The 19,600-nt window shown below is 37.6% G+C and overlaps 1 long non-coding RNA gene across 1 annotated transcript in view; it reads left to right on the forward strand.

Annotated features, from left to right (window-relative positions):
- LOC138944721 (uncharacterized) overlaps positions 1-19,600 on the forward strand; it is a 107,843-nt gene that overhangs the window by 5,809 nt on the left and 82,434 nt on the right. Inside the window, exon 2 of the long non-coding RNA XR_011448859.1 lies at positions 12,607-12,677. This is a non-coding gene — a long non-coding RNA (uncharacterized lncRNA). The remainder of the gene's footprint in view (positions 1-12,606; positions 12,678-19,600) is intronic.

Below are 19,600 nucleotides of genomic sequence, written 5' to 3' on the forward strand. Positions count from 1 at the left end.
ATCGTCAGATTCTTTTCGCTCTTATGCGAACTCGTGCTTTCACGTCCCGTCGATCAATGTTGTGCGTGTATCGGATTGTCATACGCAGACGCGAAGCTTTCATCATATAAAATCACGCAATTCTTACACATGATAATGTGAACATGAGAACTACATCTACATCTGCGAAAAAAATAATCGATCGATTAGGATAGAATGCGATAAATTAAAAGATCAAATTTTACACGCAGAGAGATTTTGATTTTTATTCAGTCAAATATTACACACTCGGAAAATTATATAAATTAATTCGATTAATTCTTTCCTTATGAAGATTCATTATAGCGCTTTTCATCGTACGTGTATTATATACGAAAAGCTGTAATAGAGCACGCTAATAACTTATGTTCTGCATGCAGGATATTCTATACAACGGTGATCATTTTCACTCGAATCTATTATCGTGAAAAAGTTAAAAAATATAATCTATAGCTTAGATAAAAGGAATTCAAATGAATTGTGTGACCGATCAATTCAAAACAGCTTGAGATTTACATACGAGTAGCTCGTATATATAGTTTGGACAAAATCTATAACCGGAAGGAAATATTCGGGCGAAAATAGTACAATTATTGAAAACAGAAAGGATTGTTTGTTCTTTTTACACACATGTTTGAATATATATGTCTAATTTGCAGCTTCACACACTCGTGCAAGGAATTCAAACTTCTTGATCATCCGAAATAATTATTAATTCTGTTCCTGCAGCCATATTTAATTATGATGTCAAAAATTAGAAATAATGTCATTTTTTTCCAAAAAAATCATGACTTCTTGCTTCTGCGATAAAAAAACAAAAGCCTTGATTAGTTAAATAAGATCCGACGCATAAAATTTTGCTTTGATATTTGTCAGATCGCTTGATAGCAAATGGGCGCTATTTTTCATAATGTTATAAATGTTCGATTAATGATTAATTTTTCGTACGAAGAGATTATACGAAAGGAGAGATGGAAATAGGGAGAGAGAGCGCATTCTTCGGAAAAAAATTAATTACATACATACATTCGTTCGGATAACGAATGAATATGTCGTTCATCGATCCGAGAATAGATAAATAATCTGTGATTCATTTATATTTCCTAAATCGGAAATTTATGCTCAGAAATTATGAATTATTTAAAAGAATAGTAAGATGCAATTTCCACTATTACAGATTCATGAAAATGCACGATTATTCCATCAACTGTGGATACAGCGCATTGAAAATATAAATGTAGGTACAAACGAAAAAGAGAAAGAGAGACGTGACGCGTGATCTTCTATCATCGTCTTTGCGCCGAGTACGGGGCCTAAATCGCAAAGATCGATGATATTCGATGATAATTATCATATCGTGACGAAGCTGACCGAGGAAGAATACCGAGGACTGATGCGCTATCAGCACGCTTCACAGACAGAGGTTCCTGATATTTTCCTATCCGCGAATCTCTCTGGATACGGTAACGTGGGCATTAGCATGCGACTCCGGTTTATCGTACCCCCTCTTACCCTCGGGGGCCGTATCGGCACTCTGAGAAGCCGCGTGCACTGCAAAAGCGAGTATTTCTCTGCGTTTCTCCCTGCTCTCTTTCCTTCTTCCCGTCGCGTCTTTCCTCCTCTATCTTTGTTCACGACACTTTATCTCGCTCCTTCGAACGAGCGAGTTTGTTCCTTGAGTGAAGCAAGGACTGAGTCTGGTGTGCGAGAAATCGCACAAGATGAAAGAGAATGATCGGCAATAAACAAAACGTTTCAAAAAGTGTACGAAACAAAATGGATGAATGAATAAACAACAAATGCGTATGTTCATTATTGAATTTTGAAAGATTGTGTAATTATTGCGAATGGAACTTATATTAATGTTTAATTCGTTCATAAGATGGTAGATTAAAAAAAATATGTGCGCACAGTATCGATAAGAATACAACCCAACTATTGAATATTGAATACAACGCGAAAATAAATGAACAGACACAGATCTCTATATATTATACTTAAACTACTAACACGGCGATATCTCATATGGTGACACCTGAAACAAGGGCAGCCATTTACAATTGGACAAATTGGAAGTGTATATATAGTATATATGTAAGTAAGTATAAGAATGTAAGTATGTATTAACCCAATCTTTATATATATATTCTGCCCAATTGTAAATGGCTGTCCTGGTTTCACCTGTCGTAGGTATCGCTATTAGCAAACGTGAAAATTCACATTCACCGTTTGTTCACTCAGTATATGCCCATTTACTTTTACGTGTTAAATCTGTGTTATTTTTGAAGAAAATTCGTGAATCTCAACTAGTTGCGAAGATTTATGTTTTCCAATAACGGATAGAGACACAGATAATACATGAACGATACTCAAAATTAATATCCAAAAATGGGTTGTCTAGAAAATTACACATTAAAAAGCCGTAGCATAAAAAATATAAAAAACATAAGAATAGTATGAGCGAATCAATCAAATTCATGATTCTGTGATTCGTCGATTCGCTTAGATTCTACTGCTTATATGCTACGGCTTTTCTACTCATCTTATATTTTTCAAAATTGTAACATTCTAGGTGCGCAAAATCATTAATTTCATCTCACGCGTTAATTGTAAAGAAGTGTGTAAAACACTAATTTTATGTCGTATCGTATCATGAAACATAAAATAGCATTATGCTATTTTATGTAGTACCATAATCAAGTATTTTATGTAGTATCATAAAAAGTTAATCGCGACATATTTTTTTTTAGAGCCAGGACCTTTTACCAAGAGTTCTATAAACTGTACAGTTTTCGGCACAGACGTCACATCTATGCAAATTTGAGATTAACGAGGTAGAATAATTGAAATAAGAATTTAGACGCGACTTGTATGTCCTTTCCTTTTCGCGAAAAACAATTCCAGCTCATTTTTTAGGGAATAAAGCATTAAAATACATGCAAGAATTTAAAGAAAAAAATATGCTGCGTGAAAAATACATACCTTAAGAGCAATTAAGAACAAAAAAACAAGCATTTTTTTTTTTGTTCGATTTAATTAGATCCGATACTTACACGAATCTTCATTATGGCATGTATATTTCAAACCGAAAGAAAGTTAAAATCGCGATTTCTCCTCTTATTACGTATACGACGTAAAGATAAAATCTCGAGAGAGATACAGTTTCAGCTTCGTGTATCCTTCTTCCGGTTACCATATCGATTCATTGACGGATGCGTGCAACGTGTAAACGAGGCTCGACACGCCGCGTCGCTTTTTTATGCGATGCACAATGTTGGCGCACATGCGACATGTATACACACACGCACATTCTCGCCAACGCACGCATATTCCTTGCTAACACACATACGCATATACCGCACGCATACGCGTACGCGCGTGTCTCTTTATAATACGGTCGCGACTCGACGTCGTCACGTTATCGGGCCTGTGTTAATCGCGCGGACTCGCCTCGCGGCTCGTTTAAGTACGTTCTGCTGCAATGAATATGATGACTTTCGTACAGTCCGTTCGGAATACTAAAAGAGGAGAATCCTGAGGAATTTGGACGAGTGAATTCATGGAATCGTAAATTGATTACGATTCACATCAGAAAGAAATATCTTTTTTAATTAAAGCAATGAATAAATATGTTTTTTGTGTCAAAAAATGAACATGCGATGTCTAAAACAAATCTCGAATATCTAATATAATTTCTCTGGTTTATTAAAAATCTGTGAATTGTTTATTATAATTTATATAACATATTATGTGACATTATAAACATACGGAGATAAGAGAGAGCTTGATAAAGGAAAGAGAATCGATAAAAAAAGATAGGGGGAAGTTAAATGGCCTGGAAATGGCGCTACGAGGGGAATGACCGAGATATTTTTGAAACACTCGGTCTTTTTTTTTATTTTTTTTTTTTAATGAAACATTCGTTTTAACAAACACTGATAATAATAAAATGATTTTCCAAATTTCCGTCAATCAATACGGACACGTGTCTCGAGATTAACAACATTAAATTCACTGATAATCATCGTCGTGTGATTTAGATATTCAAATCCAAAATAAATACCTTCCAATTACAAACAAACGATATAATACGAAAAAAATAATTAACAGATTATTCTGCAATTCTTCAAATCCGATTGTTTTTCTCGAGAATTTCTGCTGGAATTTCCGTCTTATTTTATTTTATGGTGCAAAAGTAATTTTAGGCTTTACTAGCAAGAGGCCACAAGCTGTGATGTGCTTTTTTGACCAGTCAGCCCGACCATTTGGTTGGCTTAGGCGAATCGCTTTCGGCCCTTCCTCAAAGTTCTTATTTGTTACGAAACCGTTTTGTGATAAAGTAATTCAGCTTTCCTTTCTTATACCTTCTCCCGAAGGGCTTTTCTTTCGACCTCCAGGTCACTTTTTTCATCTTTATTTTTGAAACATCGCTGCGAAAGATCATGAAATTCTGTCTGTAGCCATTCTATCTCTTTATTTTTTCCGTGTTACTAATTCTCCTGCATTTTTTGTTCGTCCGGACAATGGAAATTGTTTGACAAATCGAATATCTTAAATAAGGGTATGACTTGTGATTGAAAATGTCTAGTAATGATAAATAGTATTCTAAATTACATTTTATAAAATATTACCTTTACTATATGTATAAAAAGGATATACTATACTGAAAAAAAATCTAGTGTATATTAGAATTCAAACTTATTGTAATCTTCGTAATTTAACGAATATTTAGCTTACTCGGTATATTTAAATAATATTCGGCGATATTTTTAGTGATAGCGAAACGCGAATAGTATCTTAAGTCGTTATCGAACGTTTTTCAAGCTTAGAAAGCCGATGGTTCTTGATAAACGTCGAAATTTGTCATGTGTAAGAGTTCAAAAAATGGATTCCGAGTATTCGCTATAACTCGGCTTCCGCTCGAGCGATCGTGATGGGATTTAAACGGTAGAGCCGCGAAATGGTATGGAATCGTATGCAACAAGAGTGAAATCGCTATCTCATTCCGAAGCCGAGATATAATTTGGCCGTTTTTCGTCTGCGCGTGAACGATCGAAATCGCGCACCACGCCGCGCATGTTGCCTGCCTCTCTCAAGCGAGTGGAACTTTCCACGACACGAGATCCGACGACCTCGGCCTCGCTATCGATATCTCGAGGTGAGATCGTTGGTATTCGATGTCTTCCTCCCGGTTCTACACACGTCGAAATTTGACGATTTTCCTTCTTATCAGATCTATCCGCTTTCAAAGCACGCGTCTCAAAGCGCAACAATTGTCAGCCCTACGTTATCAGATTTTGTCTCACGATCAACAATGATCGACAATGCAAATGTACAAAATTTCATTAAGCGCACAGTGATATTTTGATAAACGTTATTATTTTACGAGAGCTTCGTGCGAGCAAAAACCAATTCATACGTCGCGAAACGGTCGAAGACACGCCGTACGTACATTTAATCAAATATTTAAATATTGTTATCGAATATCGAAATTATATTTATCATTATTATATTTTTCTGTGTTATTATACATATTATATGAGACTGTTTTGTAATACGAATAGTGTTTCTTGTTAGCTGCTGTGATTATATCCATTACGCATCAATAATTTTTCCGCGTTAATAATAACATATATAGTATTAACAATACAGTATTCTTATGCAAAAAAATACGAGCTAGGTAGATCGCATGTCGTAATAATCTCGTAATAATCGCCGGATGGGGTCGGATGGAGAAAGAGAGAAAGAGAGGGAAGGGCAGTGAATGAGTTACGAGCCAACCTGGAAAAAACATGGGCGAGAAAAATTCTTGTACATACATTCCTTTCCGTGAATTCGTGTCACATGAATATGAAAATATGAGTGCTGATGCAACGAACTTGTCCGCTCCGCTAAGACGGTGTTTCTCGCGTGCTTTCATCTGCTTGCGGCATTGTAATTGTCACATCTACCCTCCCCTCTCTTGAGACATCATCCTTTCACGTAGCTAAAATGGAGAGTATTAAAAAATTGTAGAAATCCAGCCGATATATATCGAATAATCAGTGAGAATCGATCGTACAAAACAACGGAATATAATACTCTAGTAAAAATATTATTCTCTTCATTTTCTATATTACATATCATTGCAGATCTAGTCTCTTAAGCTGTTTTTTTTTCTATTTTTAATTTTCCTCTCTTCTTTTATTTCTTTAATGTTTACATATTTATTATCTTGAGCGCAGGAAAGTGGTATGATGTATAACATAGTAGCATAAACCATCTCTCAGAGAACTTTCCAGAATCACGATGGAGGACGAAATTATCGAGTATCTTCGTGGAGAACTCTCGTTAAGGATCTCGAAAGAATCGGCATTTGAGTTATGGAATCAGTGATTTCAAGGTAAATCACGGAACGACATTAGCGTCCGCTCATTAGCAATCGAATGCGTAAATAATAAGCCCTTTGCGAGATAATCGAACTTGCCTTTCCTTCGAAGCCGTTATAGCTGAACAAAACGCATTCTCACGAAGGACGAAGGTTGTGAGAGTAGCCAGAAGATTGAACGGCTTGTATTTTCTTGTCCCTCAAAGATTTGTAATTACGTCGACTTGGCTATAAACGATCTTCGAAGTCGTCGTCACCCCGTCTTTCTTTACGATACTTACATGTGTCGAATGGACTCGTACGCCGAAATTCTCGTCTTCTACACTTGCCTCGACGAAATGTACATCCTCTACGAGATACACGCTTATATATTTTATGTTTTTAACCTAGAGAGCAATGGATATTCGCGAATTTGGCGAATGTTACTCAATGAAAAGATTGATACTCAAAACTCCATAATGTTTTATGCTGTTAGAAACGTCAATTACTGTGAATCATTTAATTCTTAACTCTCCAATAACTATACAGTATGCTGTTGACGCGCTTCTGATTATTCATCATATTATTTATACAAAATTAGGGATATAGTAGAAATTAAAGTGTTTTCATTGAAGAATCGTTGAATTCTCTTTTGGCATAAAATTTAATACGTTTGTATACTTAAAAATATGTAAAAACAATTGGATTTGTCGCAATTTTATGGATTACAATATTAGTGAAGAATTAAGACTGCTTGATATTGATAAGGAAATAGGAAAATTTGATAGAAAAATTTATATTAATAAGAAAAGGAAAGGAACATAATTTATCAAGATATTGTTCGGGTGGAAATTTCTAAATTCATATATCGAAATAACATAAAATTGTATGTTCGAGGCTCGTGAATCGTCGGTTTTTGGTACCATATAGTGGCAGATAAAATTCCTTCGCGAGTCCTCGGCGAGCTAAAGAACACTTGGTTGGCGTACCGATCCGCGATACTCTTCCCCATCGCCGAGGAAGGAAGAGGAACCCTTTCGCGTGGACCATCGTCGCGGGATCGGCGTCGCGAGAATCAGAAGTTCGCCACACGGCAAAGAAAGAAAGAAAAGAGAAGCCGAACCCGTGAGAAAGAGAGGTAGCGAGGAGGGGAAAGTTGTTTCCCCCCGCGGCAAGCCACCCCTGCCGATAATTCCCGTCGTCATAGAAACACCCCCGAGGCGTCCCCGTGCGCGCCAGGCCACCCCCGCACCCCACAAACACCACCGCTCGTTCTCCTCGGCACTCACCCACTCTGCAGCCCCCCCCCCTCCCAGCCCCGTCTCTCTTGCCTCCCACCTCGTTGCTTCTTCCACCCCGAGCTCCCTGCCGAAGCCCCCCTTCGCGCGCGAGTCCACCAGGAACCCGGTATCGATCCGCGGACGAGTTCGAGGTCCTACGTATTCTACGGGGAGTGCTACTGACAACGAGATCGTCTGCTATCACCCTCTCGCTTTCTCTCCCTTCGTTCTCGTGCATTCCGACCTGGCATGTTTCGCTCGGCTCCTTCGAACTCCCCTTTTTTCCTTCTATTTTCACGTCGCCGCTCTTTCCCCGTTCACTATCAAGAATCGTGTGCGCGTTATTGGATCTCGGGTCCTTTTCACCATCCTTCGCCGTTTTTTACGATGTTTACAATTAGTCGCTCGGCTTTGCTCGCTAATATACAATATATCGTCTTCTCGCCGATATGATTATGCAGTTCCGACTACGGGGATTGGTTCCTTCCGCCGATACAGATATACATCTGCATTATTCTGCATCATTATATTAAATATTAAGAGATTACAACTGTATCGTAAACTTAATTTAAAGTTGTGTCCTTTGCGAGAGGTGATTATATAAAAGGAAAACAACAGAGCGGGAGAGATTTTTAATATCAATCCGAGAGCTTAGGAATAATCGCTCGAAATCGCTCCTATCATAAAATTTGCAAGTCTCTGATATCGAAATTTAATCTTCGAGCAATTTAATTCTCAAGAAATAAAATAGCTGCATTTACATGCTATTAAGCCTATTTTATGCCGATCCTTATGGAATTTCCTTAAATATATATATATGTATATATTCTTTTTTTGTCATAGCAAAATATAAAAAAAGAGAATTAGATGACGTATCATATATGTACACACACATACATGCATCTCAGGCACGCGTTTGCTCTAGGAATTGAATGAAAACGATTTCCACGTGGGTGGCGCGATAAATTCGCGAGGCCCACGTGGCGAACTCGCCATCACGATCTTGTTCGTTTTTCTTCCTCGCGAAACACGTCGAGTATAAAAAAGAAAGGATCGCGCGCGAATCTCTTTACGTGCGTACCTACTCCTCTCGAAGCGTCATTTTCTATCCAGCGATCGACAATACATCTTCGTATGCTTGCCAGACGTCTATTCCGCCTCGGTCATGACTTTCGGCCCCGGCTCTCTCGCCTGCATCGTAAGCCACGAGGTGCGCGAGGCCGTAATAAGATCTAACCTCTTCTTCTACCTCCCGCTTTTCCCACCTCCTCCTCGTCTTATCGGGATCCCTCTCGTCGGTGCCGGCGGTCGTTCGCTGCTCTCGTTCTATTTTACTCTCTCTCTCTCTCTCTCTCTCCTCTTCCTTTCTCCTCTTGCCTCCCCCCCCTCTCTCTTTCTCTCTTTCTCTTGCACGGATCCCTCCGGCTAGCGGAATTCTAACGGAGCCGTCGCGGTCGTCGCTCGTTGTTGCGTTTGGTGCAAATTCAAGGACTTTCTCGACCGCGAAGCGTCTCGCAAAAAGTCGCTCGTCTCAAAATAAACGTTCTCGTCGAAATTCAGGAGGTACCGTAGATGAACATTTTTAAATAAGATACGTTTATAGATCAAGTGAATTTTCGACAAGTTAGCGGCTTTGCATACTTGGTGGCCTGTTTAAAGCTTGTCTGCGAGGGAGTTCTTGGCAAGCGATGAGACTTCGTCGCGGTTTCGTGATCAGCGCATATACGTACAAGGAAATAGGAAAGAGAGAAAATAGAAATGAATGAAATATATATCTAATAATATGATAAAAAATATATTTAATAATAATTATAAACTTGAGCATTTGATTATACAAATTATATATGCATTTTGACACGATAAACCATATTACGTTTTAGATATATATGAAATCGCTTCAGATCTAATCGCCACGCTTCGATCATTCAAAAGTCTCAAATTCTATCCTATATTCGCGCTTTTTCCCTCCTATCTCGTCGATATATATAATTCCGAAGGTTGCGAATCTCGAGATCGCTAGGCGCGAGGATGCAACGCGGTGCATCGGTGCACGAAGAGGCAGGCTTCACGATATTCCACGGGTCTCTTAAGCGTTAGCGGGCACGTCGGCGCTTCCACGCGCGCGCGCGCGCGCGTGCACACATACGCAGAGCCACGTGCGAGTATACACACATACACATGTGCGCACGTATTATCTGTCTGTAGCTACGCCAAGAGAGCGCGAGACCTTCGGCTCTTTTGCCAGCCCCCTCCTCGGCTCTCTCTCTCTCTCTCTCTCTCTCTCTCGTATTACGTTCGCTCCTCTGTTTCACTTTGCTCGTATTGGTCCTCTCTCTCTCTCTCTCTCTCTCTCTCTCTCTCTATTTCTCCCTTTCTCTCGTCGCTTCGCCGGTGGTATAAGAGCGCTTCTTTCTCTACTCCGCGTTTCTTTCCCCTTTCCATCTCTCTGATGTGTAAGTCGCTCCTCCTCGCTCCTACGGTTGACTGTGAGAGAGTGTACCCGGTGTATCTTTCTCTTTCTTTTCTTTTTTTTTTTTTTTTACTTTGCGCGCCGAGACTTTGGAGTAATCTTTCAGAAAAACTTTATAATACACCATCCGCGTGCGATAGTTTACGGAAAAATCGTATCGAAACGTTATACGGAATGTATGAATAATAATTAATTTTGTTGGTTATTTTTACCAATGTTAGATATTTTGAGCAGTTTGTACAAGAATATTTGTCCTCCGTTCTATTTATACGACGGATAATGACAGTAGATGGTTTATTATGTAATATGGAATAATCGATTAAATATCCTGCTGCATATGAACTATTTGTGTACGCTCTCTCTTCCTGTGTACCCAGCTATTTATGTCATCAAACCGATCTCAATCTATTAATAAACTACATAACACATCGCACGCATTCTTTGCTGTGTTTTAATTCCATTTTCCTGATTTTATTTAAAGAAAAATTTTACTAATATATATATATTTTTGTACTTTCTCTCTCTCTCTCTTTCTAAATTTCACTTAGTCTCAAATGCTAGCCTTTTTATTCTTTATATATGTCATATTTGACGTATACTTCTTCTTTTCGTTTAAACGAATGCACTCTCTCTGGTGCTTTTTCTCCGACCGGCACTTCATCAGACACGATAAAGAAACTTCTGCTTCCATCTCGCTCCCTCGCTCAGCCGTCTTCCTGGCTTTCACCGCGTGCGATGCGATGAGCTCCGTTTGTTGCAGGATTCACGGGCCGAGAGCTCGACGTGCAGGCAACGACAACGAGCCGAGTGTCGGCACGAATATTTAAACGAGGGAGAGGCTCATGGTTAATATTCGCGTATATGCGTGTGCGTGAGGCTCATTAGATATGCGAGATTTGCCGAGCGTGCCCGCGAAAAAAGACAGTCAACGAGGCCGCTGAACGTGCCAATCCGAACTTTGTACTTTTATTTTTAGCTAGCCTGCCTTAGCGCGTCGCGGAGAGAATCGCGTTTACATGCGAAACACTTTCATCGATCCGCCGGATCTCGGCGATAGTGAAGATTTTGACGTTCCATTAGCTAGACTTTGACATTTCGTGGCCTCTCTTCTTAAATCCTATCTCTTTGCGATCTCATTTTTGCCGCGATATATTTTCGTTCGAATTTCTCCTTGGGCTTAGATGTATGGGAAGATTATTTTCTATAGATTTAATTCGAAAGAAAGAATCGAAGAAAAGATTTGATCCCGGCAAAAGATTGAATTTGATCAAAGGGTTGAAACGTCGACATTTTTGCGATGGAGTTATTTTCTACTCCAGAATAATTTATCGTTTTGGTTGTCGAGTATCTTGCGCGATGAAAAGTTCACGAAAAAGATCCGCGAACGATGATTCTATCTTCCTTTTACGTATGCGGAAACTTTTACAGCCATATTTCGCACTTTCAGATATCACGTCGTTTGTGCAAGTTTCGAGTTTCGCGTCTTTTTATATTCGCGAAGCGAACACGTGCAAAGCCTGTCGAAAGCAGTAGAGATTGCATCGTCAAGATATTTCGAACTGTCTTGTTGTAAATTCTGGTATAGACATGGATTCTTGTTACGTGATTGCAATTCGTTTCGATGACAGCGTATAGATAATGTTTAAGTAAAATACTTCTCGATACATTTGTAAAGTAAGAACGACGAAATCTCTCTCTCTCGCGTGTAATAGATCATATGTTTAATCGAATAATAAATATTCATGACCTTCTCATTTGATAGACAATAACAATCTTTGATATTTCGATTGCCATACAATACATAAATATATTTATGTGAAAATTATTAGATTAAAATAAAAGAATAAAATTTGTTAATTTTTTTTTCGTAAATTATTCTCAAAAAATTATATTATTTTTATTATCATTATTATTATAAATCATTAATAATACCTTCTTAATTAGTAAGAAGTGTTACTTTACACAATAGTAAAATTTTGTTAACGTTTTTATCAGAAATTGTATACTAGTAATTTAAATTGAAAGACCAAACTGATTTATTCAGAAAACAGCTGATTGTAAGCTGTTATTTTGACATTTCGCACTTGCATGGAAACACAGTTTTAAATTATGTTAGGCCTTTTAAAGTTAAGCGTTTAATATGCGTATACTTGATATCTTGGATAAAGTTTTTCTTAATTTACTTCTTTTCTTTTTCTTTTTTTTTTTACTTTTTCTTAATGGTTTTTTTCTTCTTAGATTATGAGTAAAAATAATAATAATTTTTTTTTCCCCCCAGAAAAATTGTTCTTAAAAAACGTCTCTTGGAGAAATATATGTTCAACTCAAAGAAAAAGAAAATTGGGTTAGTCTAATAATTTTTACACTCTTATATGTATGAATGACGTTTATATTTTCTAGACAATTGCGTGCGATTTCATGCATCACGTTATTAGTGACATCTTTCCATCGAGTAATTTTTGCATTTTTTTCCTACTCTCAAAATTATCTAGATACCGAGAATCAGATAGGAAGAGATGTTCAAGAGATTTATGCCGATCAACCGCATGAAGAAAATATTAAGGTAACAAGAGGATGTACCTCAAGCAGGAGTTTCAAACACAATTGCTCATCGTGAGAAATTGAAGATGCGATAGAGGATTGTTTTTGGAGTGCCTGCTTGCTTATACATCTATATACAGACGTCCAAAATGCCTCCATATCATCCATACAATAATTTATGCATAATATTGGTGACTTTTATCTCCGGAATTATGATTATCACGAGTGATATTCTCGTAATGTAAAATATTGATATGAAAAATATTTTTAAAATAGCGTGTATTTATTTGTTGCACATTGTGGAATCACTCTATTCCTAAATGCACAACCACACGAAGTACAGTAAAACGCACTTCATTATTTTAATTATAAGAGCAACAATGGTTTCGCCTATTTTCTTGTACAGCGTGTAAAGCTGTAAACCATCATTGTGTATACGGTCAGAATAAAATTTCAACAGTTTTATAGGCATGTCAAAAAACAAAAAAAAAAAAAATGTTCTAAGAAACATCGATGCATCTCTGCGACGAAGGGTACAGCAAAGTGAGATTACCCGCGTCTCGAGGAAATAAAAGACCCGATTAGAACAATAGATCGGGAAAGGATCAGAGAGAACAAACCCACCGACCGATCCCACTAATCCTACGGGAACGATTCGTCATGATCGTCAGTCGGTCGTCTGGTTGGTTGAGCCGGCATGGAAAGCCATTGTTACGCTTCTATGAGTGGCACCCGGCGATCGTCCTCTCCCTCTCCCTCTCTTTCTCTCTCTCTCTCTCTCTCTCTCTCTCTCTCTCTCTTTCTCTTTCACAGCCGCGGCTCCCCTTCGCGAAGCCGCGAGCGAGACAAGGAGAAACGATGCGCGAATAGGGAGAGACAGAGAAAGAGAGAGGCAGGCATGAAAGACAAGCGGAGAGACAGAGAGACGCTTGTAATTACGTAGCTTTTATGTACACGAGAAGGGATGGGATGGGGGGGGGGAGGGAGGTCTTTGCAGCCTGTCGTTCTTTTTCTAGCCTCTGCGTTCGCTCGCTCACCTTCTTCTTGCGGCACTTCTTCCTTTTCCTTTTTCTCGCGGCCTCGTGCGCGCTTTTTTTTTATCCTCTTTCATCCTTTTCTCGCGGCCTTCTTCCTCTCTCACGACTGGAGCTAGAGCAGCGACGCGTCTCCGCGCACACGAGCGCGACGAACACATGCACACGGATGGACGGACACGCGCGCATGCATACCGGAAAGCCGAAACGAAATGCACGCGAGTGAACGAGAGTTAAGTGACCCGTCTCGCTCACGTGACCTCGTCGTGCAATGAAGCCGCGCGGACCTCATCTCAACCTCGTAATTCCCGATACGTGTATCTGTCAGTTTCTTTCCCCGAATTTTTTTCTACTCCTTTATCTTTTCTCCCATTGTTCTTTCGTATAGATATTCGGCATCACCGCATTTTTTTTTTTTTTTTTATCAACGTACGTTTCACAATGATTTACTTCGAATCGAGATAGGAAATATATACGATATGTAATAAAATTGTACAATATCGTGAGCTCTTTCTCATTTTATTAAATTTTTTTGATAGATATCCTTTTTAATTTTTATAATTTAATAGAGCGTTAATCGCGAAAGATGAGCATTGAATATAGCTACCCTATAAGTGTAGCTTACCCGTCCTCGACACCGTCGTAGAACCCAGTTTCCAAGGTTATTTTTCTCGGTGTCAAGAGACACGGGGAAAGCCTCTACCGGCATACAGCCGGGCGTCGCATCGTATCGCTTAATGGAATGATGAGACAGACGGGCCTGCGGTTTCGCTGACAGACATTCACAGTCCCGACTGACTTGGCTCACGGAGCTGTACACGGGGACCACCGGAAGCGGCCCATCACCGCCCCACATTCTCGACTTCCGCTCTCGTCCGCTCGAATCCCGGGACTTCTGTTTACGCCTCTCCTTACTGCCTTTCTCCGACAAATGCGAATTGAGTTGTATCACTTTAGCAAATTACATAATTATCATGCGACTTAAATATTCGCAAGCTTGCCGAGAATATCGCGGGATGTAGTTTCTTTTGATCCGAAATCTTGTAAGATTTCAACCAGATGTTTTATCAAAAGAAATTTTAAGAAAAACGAAAGAAAGGTCTATGAGAATGTTCTCTTCTATTCCCCGATTATATACCGTGTCTAAGAAAATTATTCGAAAGTATTTTTAGAAAAACAAACCGAATTTTTTTTTGAATTTCTTAAGGAAAGTCAAGTCAGTTCAAGAGGTTAAATATTCTATACAGAAAATCTTATTCTAAAAGAATTTTTAAAGTTTATTTCGAGGAACTAATGTATCGGAAATCGAACAAAGTTAATCATCAAAAAATAAATTTACGAGTATGTATAAAAATATATATATATTTTTTTTTATTTATTTAGATTATCATATATATATATATATATATATATATATATATATATATATATATTGGAAGAAAAAAAATAGATTATATACATATATAATATGTACGCGATGGCGGAGACGTGAGAGAGGAATCATCGAGCGAGTCCCGAAAAAATGGCGGCTCGCGCGCGACAGCGCACCCACAGAAAAGATTTTCCGATCTAATGCTATTACTCTTCAATCTATCATAAAATAGGATCGATATAGCGACAATCATATTTATCATTGAAAAAGGAATATTTTAATCTTAAATGGAAAATTCTTAAATCTAGAATAAAATGCTCTTGGTGCTATCCCGCTAATTTTCTCACAAAGATGAAGATGGAAATTTGTAGCGATCTAACATCAAGTTATTCTAAACGCAAGAATATATAAGCTTAGATTTGTATATGTTACTCTTGTCTCAAGATAGTAAGACAATCTTATTTAATTCGAGAGAGAAGAAAAGGAATTATTGATTTAATTTTAAAATTGTTTTATTTCTATACCGCATAAGGTTGTGATACGATTAAATATGTGAAGAATATTTTTTGTCTCGTTATCAGAAATCCTTTCTGAGAGTGCGGCTACTCCGGATCGCACGAGAATCTGCAATGCAACTGGCCTCCGATCCGTCTTAACAATGTTGCATCGGCGCGCGCGTGAGTGTGCCTCTTTTGGAACGTCTCCAGGTGCGGTCGTGGCGCGTTTTCTCGCTTAGTCGGCCGTAGCGGTGAGCGAAAAAAAAAAAAATGGTCTCTAATTCGGGAACGTCACGTTTCAATGCCGCCGGGAGGAACAAAGTATTCTCGCGCGCGAGAATAATACGATCGGTTCTCGAGTATCGGAGAACAAAGATTCTTGCAGAACCAACAATTTGGTTTTCGAATTTTCATCCATCAAGAAAATACAGATACGCTGTCGCGAATGTATTACTAAAACTTTTGACGCGACGTATCTTTCAATTCTCTCTCTCTCTCTCTCTCTCTCTCTCTCTCTCTCTCTCTCTCTCTTTTTTGGATATTTATATTATATTATACATATATTATATATTTTATTTTCTTTCAATTGTTTTTAGATCCTTTGAGAAAAGATAACAATTAATAATCTAATTTTAAGCAGTGCGAAAAAAAAAATTTCTCCGATCGTCAAAACTGTTGATCTTTCCACAAACGTGTACGTTTCGATAGCAAGCTTCCGATAACCCGAAACGAGAGAATGACGATGATCGCGAAGTGCTGCGGCCGGCCGTTTTCGCAAAATTACGCGCATTATACGCGGGATGAATTTATTAAACTTTCGGCGAGATCTACCTTTCAATCATACACGCGAAGTGGCGCGCCTTAATGGCGCGTTATCGTAGTTTCGGCCGCCGTATCGACTGCGAGATCTCGGGCCGCTCCCGGCGTAAAGATGGCGAGCGGTGGGTGAGATTAACAAGGTGGCCCCTTAGGGGCTCGAAATACCTGAAGGCGAGAGAGATCGTTCGTCGCTTGTGCCGGCACAATAGCCGTAACGTAATAAGGGAAAGCACACGCATACACATATCGAGCAGGTGTACCTGCCTGCCTGCCTGCCTGCCTACCCTGGCCTGGCCTGGCCTGTCGGGTAGGTAGAGGTATAACCGGTCGATACCCACGCTCCGATTATAGAGGAGCGGCCGACACTGAATTCTGCATGAGGCTTTTGTTCCGCTCTCTTTCGCCACGGCCAATCGGATTTTCTATTTTCGCATGCCCTGCTACCGGGGGAGACAATCATTTACCCTCACCTCCCTGCTTGCTTCCTCATCCCCCTACCCCTAGTTTAATCGCGGCTACGCGAAAGTTAATTGCGCGCGTTAACGTTCACGTGTGATGTAACAAAACGACGTTTTTACGTCGGTCGAGAAACCGGGGAAATATACGTCGGGTGACAGAGTAAAAAAACTCTTCGTTATACTTAAATACGTTATATTTAAATACTTTTATTTCTCTCTCTTTTTGAATAGACGGTGGTAACTTTTAGAGATATGTGTTTAAAGAGATACGTATCTAATAATTCTTATTCGTCGCTATGTAAATATATGTGTAATAAAAGGAAAAATGTAATAAAAATGTGATTTTTAAATATCTTTTTTAGGCAAGGTGAGGCCAAATTTACCGAAACATTCTCTCGACACATTTCTTTTGTATTATATCTCTCTATTTACGAATTAGATATTCGACAAAAGATGGAGAAATATACGATCTTATTTGTGACGTTAATAGTAATTTATATTTACTATTATTATTTATCACTCAAGGATTACATTTCTTCCTTATACGACGTAATGTAAGGTAATCGTATATATATGTTTTTCATAATATTAATAGCTTGTTAAACACGAATCATAATGTATACGTATCGATATATTTTTCCACAATAGTATGACGGTAATATCTTTATTCTCTTTGCTATCTACCTTCAATTAATATGAGATATCAGTGCGAGTTGTGCTTTTATAGTAAAAATTTTAATGAATCTCAAAATTCTTCTCCCTTTTTGCAAAATCTCGGAGAGATTTCGATAACTTGGATGATATATTTTCTAAAGGTGTTTTCAACTCTGAATGGTAAAAATAAAAAATTGCTGATGACTATTTCTGAATTAAAAAAATAAAGCAATATAATGAGAAATGAAATTAATTAATTTAACTTAATATTATTTTTAACTTTATCTATAAAATACATGATTGGTAGAATTATTGATAATTGATTACAAAAGAGAACATCTCTCGCCGATTACCTTGATCTTTACATATATATATTCAGGATAATGATTCGGATTAATCTTATTTGAAACGCGCTCGTATATAATTTTCAAGGTATAATCAAACAAATGTTAGTTAAATATTTTCACAATTTTTCGCGCAAAGTAAAATTTTTCTTATAAAAATTAATGTGTGGGCGAAGCCGCTTTTCCCTCCTCAATAATTTTAACATTGGCTAATTTCAGATTAGGTGTAAATATCGTTATTGAATATGTGAAAGCGGTTCTACATTTGGGATTTTTCGCGAAAATATGAAATTTACTTAATATCATTCGATGCTTTCAGGGCCAAATAAGATCTACAATTGTACAACCCGCATGGATTTGCAATTTTTTTGCATCAAATACGGTAATCCCGCATTGCCCGGTGCTTTCGGTTTCAAAGGTAGAAATTAAAAAGAGAGGATGTTAAAAAAGTGGATATTAAAAAAAAAAAGATGCGTGGTTTTCAAACGCCGGATATGTAGATTAAACCTCGTTTCGTGCGGAAAATTTAAACCTATATTCAATTAATAATATAATTATATGGATCCTGGTTCGCACTGAAAGCACCGAATGATGAGAAGTGAATCTCGTTTTGCGTTGCAAATCGATCTGGAACAAATTATGCATCTTATAAATCTTATTTATATTAGTTTTTAATTTTTTATTTATTAAAGAATACTTGAGCGTTTAAGCTTTTATTTGTTAATAATCTTTTAATAAATAATAGGCGACGGTGTTAAAATCTTTCAGAGATTTCTTGAAAAGATGAGAGCGAATTGATATAAGATCAATCAATATCTTAATTTCTATAATATATGTGAGGGAAAGGATTATCGATAAGGTATGTTCTTTTGTATAAATAATTGCTCATAAGGATTTGATTAGATTAGCGTAAATTTTTTAGAATGCAGGTGCGAGGGTAGACACCCCTTCTCCGCCTATGGATTAATTTATGATCAGAAATGTATTCAATTGAGATTAGATGTAGAACCTTTTAATCATTTTGATATCTATTTTTAGTAAACTATCAATTTAATATATAAGATAAATATTTGTACATATTTGTTCCAGTATGCTTATTCTAATTAAGTATTTATCAGTTTCTGAAAATGCATACAAAGATGTTTCTCACAATACAAAATTTATTTTTAATTTTATAATTTAGCTTTAATAATAAATATATTTTTATGGAAATTTCTTATCTTTTATGATATAATGCTAATATGTAACTTGAAAAGAAAAAGCCGCGTTCTATAATAGCAGTTTTTACTTGTGTTCCGTTGCAAAAAGAAATAGCTAAAAGTATTTGTTAAATTATGTTATCGAAGTTATCGAAATCGTGTCTCAAGATCGTTATTTTAATGCGTAAAATGAAAAGCTAACTTTCATCTGCAATCATTAATAATAATACAAATTAAAAATTTTTTGAAATATGTGAAAAGCATGTTTCTCTTACTTTCTTTTTCGCTGTTAAACATTGCATAACATCGTGTAATGTTAATAAATTCATTAATATATGTAAAATACGAAGGATACATTAAACGATGAAAAGAATTTGATCAATTGTGTAATTTCTGCCGAGATTCGAGTTAAATCGTATCTCCGTGATTTTTGTGAGATAAAGCGCCACGTGTAGGGAACGGACGTATTGCCAGGCATCATCGATACGGGTTTGCAAACACTTTCGAACGCCGGCAATCAATGACGTAATCAGATATAGCGGCGTGAATATTCATGAACGCATGCGCG

Source organism: Polyergus mexicanus, unplaced genomic scaffold, assembly GCF_030449975.1.
Source record: "Polyergus mexicanus isolate NDT 795.1 unplaced genomic scaffold, iyPolMexi1.0 SCAF_2, whole genome shotgun sequence".
Classification (NCBI taxonomy): Eukaryota; Metazoa; Arthropoda; class Insecta; order Hymenoptera; family Formicidae; genus Polyergus; species Polyergus mexicanus.